The sequence below is a fragment of the Alosa alosa genome, chromosome 24, assembly GCF_017589495.1.
Source record: "Alosa alosa isolate M-15738 ecotype Scorff River chromosome 24, AALO_Geno_1.1, whole genome shotgun sequence".
Taxonomy (NCBI): Eukaryota; Metazoa; Chordata; class Actinopteri; order Clupeiformes; family Clupeidae; genus Alosa; species Alosa alosa.
The window spans coordinates 19,475,118-19,478,262 of NC_063212.1; the positions used below are offsets into that span (position 1 = coordinate 19,475,118).

The following is a 3,145-nucleotide window of genomic DNA, read 5'->3' on the forward strand; positions in this document are numbered from 1 at the left end:
TCCCATGTTAATAAAACATGACTCGAATAGAAAGACAGTGAGGTAGAAGGAAGAAAAATATTTGCCCGACACTGGAAGATTTCCCCATGTCTCTTGCCAACCACTCCACTAGCAGTGACTATATATTTACTGGGAGCCAGTATGACTGATGCTGGGCAAGCAAATAGACTTGGAAGGACCACTTTCGACACAGACAGGGCGTAAATTGCTGAATGGTTGCAATCCATTGAAGCCCAGGCGCTCATGAGAGTGGGTAACTGGGAGATACTCACACACACACACACACACACACACACACACACACACACACACACACACACACACACACACACACACATTACATTAGCCACCATGTCTCCTTTCCTCCGTCCTCACCCAAAGACACACACACACACACACACACACACACACACACACACACACACACACACACACACACACATTACATAACCACCATGTATCCTTCCTCGCTGGAGAAGGAAATAACTGGCCAATAGGTACAACCCGACCCTCCCTATGGGGGCACTGTCTAGCACAGTCCAGTCCTGGCAGGTGGCTTGGCTTGGGGCATTTGGCAGTGACAGTGGTGTTGAGACTGTGAAGAGTTGGGCTATTAGTCCTCCTAAATACACATGTGAGCATCATCCTGTCTATCCATCCCAGACCCCGCCTCCTCTCACTTTGCCCTGTCACTCATGGCACGGACTGGGCGGAGTCCAGCTTGACATGGGGGAAGATGCTGTGCACTACTAACGCCTTCAGCTGTGACAGAAAGCCAAATAACGTCTATGTGTCCCATCAGGAGCCCCGACAGGCGGCATCTAGCTAAAAGCTTCTCTGAATGGTGTACACGGAAGGAAACAGGAAACGAAAAGAATGTGAGTCATTTTGAGAGCAGGTGGGACTCCCTGGCGTGCTTTCAGTGAAGCTGTCAAACTTGTATTGAGAGGACTTTCTTTTATTATCTTCACATCTGGTGTACTTCACATATAAGGGGGACAGGGGGAATGTGAACTATCTCTCAATGTAATGTTGAGTGCCCACTCAAATGCAGACTGGAAATATTGACACTGCAAACCAAGGGATCCATTTTAAGCATGAATATGGGAGGAGGAGGGGGGCACTTCAACATGATTATGTGTGGAAAACCCCTACTGAGAATATAATTACATTCACACAACAATCATGAATATGCATCCACTGACAAAAACAAAAGATCAATTCTCTATTAATTTGTCCATCAAGCCACACTAATAGACCATGGACAAACCAAATTAACCCGCGGGAGCAGAGTACACAGATAGTGCCCAAGCCGTTTAATTGGCATATCTGTTGTCGGATGACAACATGCATTGGTTCAAGGAATCAAATTTGTCGCCTGCCGTTCCGCCAAATATCATTTCAAGTGGCCGGACTCTTAATATCCACCAGAGCCATCCACCCCTCTTCCCTCTCTCAGGGGAGCGGGGATGTGCGATTTCGCTCTGCACTCGTTTGTACTCCATAGCGAACTCAGATGATGAGGGATCCGCTGATGTAACACGTCTATGTGAGCTGCCAGTCACGCAGGTTCCGATTTTAATTGGCAGCCATTAAGACTTTACGTAACTTAGGTGAGAATTAAATAATTCAAAGAAATAATCAAATAAGTAGGAGGCCGGTGCGGGAGTACAGGCGTCCAAATGCCCAACAGCTGCTGTGCATAGTCTCCGTTAATTAACTTGAGCTGCACCTCCACTGAGAGTTGTCCACATTTAATCAAACTGAAATTGAGAGACGTAATTGGATCACAACACAAATGCATTTTTCCATTAGCAGAAAATGCAACAAAGCAATCCCCGATGTTACACCTATTCCTGGAGACGTATAAGTCCCATGACTTGGCTTTAAAACAGTGGGTTTTGTAACGTGAGATTTTCGGGGAGCCGAATCGTTTGTATAGTAAGTTCCACTGTCTCATAAGCATCTCATCTCACATCGTTCACTGTGGGCCTCCACCCAATTAGACCCCTCCGACACAAACAATCTCTCTCTCTCTCTCTCTCTCTCACACACACACACACACACACACACACACGCTCTTTCAGTGTGGCCTCACACCATGTGAATAAAAATGCCCCCCCGAGGTATGTGTGAAGCTACTCATTTTGCCGTTAATTTCAGTTGAACTGGCCAGAGCATCCATTAGGAATAAGCACCATATCCCAAAACACTTCTCGCTAGAAGACGGAGCTGCCCAACGTGCAGCGACAACTGGTATTTTGGAGACGAACCAAGTCCTGATATGAAACCTATTTGAGGTTAGGTATGAGAGATTTGACATTTATCATCAAGACTAAACGATAGCTTCATAATATCACCACAAACATGTATCATTGGCTTTGAACTTCTAATATCCAAAAACAGTATCCTCACATTCAGGATGCCACCTCTTCGTCTGCAGAAGAGTTCGGTATTTTAATTGAAGTACCACATTTCGAGGATACCGACCACAAACAAATGCACCGTCCCGAGCTTCAGATTCACTTGTGCAAGCCCGTAAAAAGTAACATGGATGTAGCACAAACATCGTCAGTGCACACACTGCAAGTATAACTCCAAAGGCTACTTACTATATATCCCGGTAGATGTTTGCAAATCCTCGGAAACTGAAATTTAACAAGGAGGGAAGATAAGCAAGTAAGAAATAGTACATTTCTTACGCTAAAGACATTCATCACATTACACAGATATAATCGCTTAAATAAACACTCACCAAGCCATCCAGAAAATTACAATCCAAAGAAATCCAGAGGAGTCTTATCTTTCTTCGCTCCAGTCAGAAACAGCAATGATTTCTTATTCCAAAGACGGGCCCCAAATCAACTGTAAAAGAGAAGACATCAAATAGCCAGGTCAGTCCCAGATATTATCGAGCTCTCCGCGCAAAAAAAGTATCAAACATGAGGCGCCAAAAATAACCACTAAAACAGTCGCTAAGGCTGAGAACGTGGTGTATACCTGCTCTTTCTCCCAGTCGGCAGGACACAATGCCAGCGCAAACGTGGGAGAACGGGAGAGAGAGAGAAAAGTGAGGGCGAAGCTTTCTTTTGAAATCACAGACAGCGTTGGCTGCCGTCAGAATCGTGCCGTGCTCTGCAACCGG

The 3,145-nt window shown here is 45.4% G+C and overlaps 1 long non-coding RNA gene across 1 annotated transcript in view; it reads right to left on the reverse strand.

The window, feature by feature from the left end:
• The window catches only part of LOC125289142, a 332,816-nt gene extending 329,677 nt beyond the window's left edge, over positions 1–3,139 (reverse strand). The window contains exons 1-3 of the long non-coding RNA XR_007192577.1: positions 3,001–3,139; positions 2,756–2,865; positions 2,613–2,648 (exon numbers count right to left, since the gene is read on the reverse strand). This is a non-coding gene — a long non-coding RNA (uncharacterized LOC125289142). The remainder of the gene's footprint in view (positions 1–2,612; positions 2,649–2,755; positions 2,866–3,000) is intronic.
• Between the last annotated feature and the right edge of the window lie 6 nt (positions 3,140–3,145).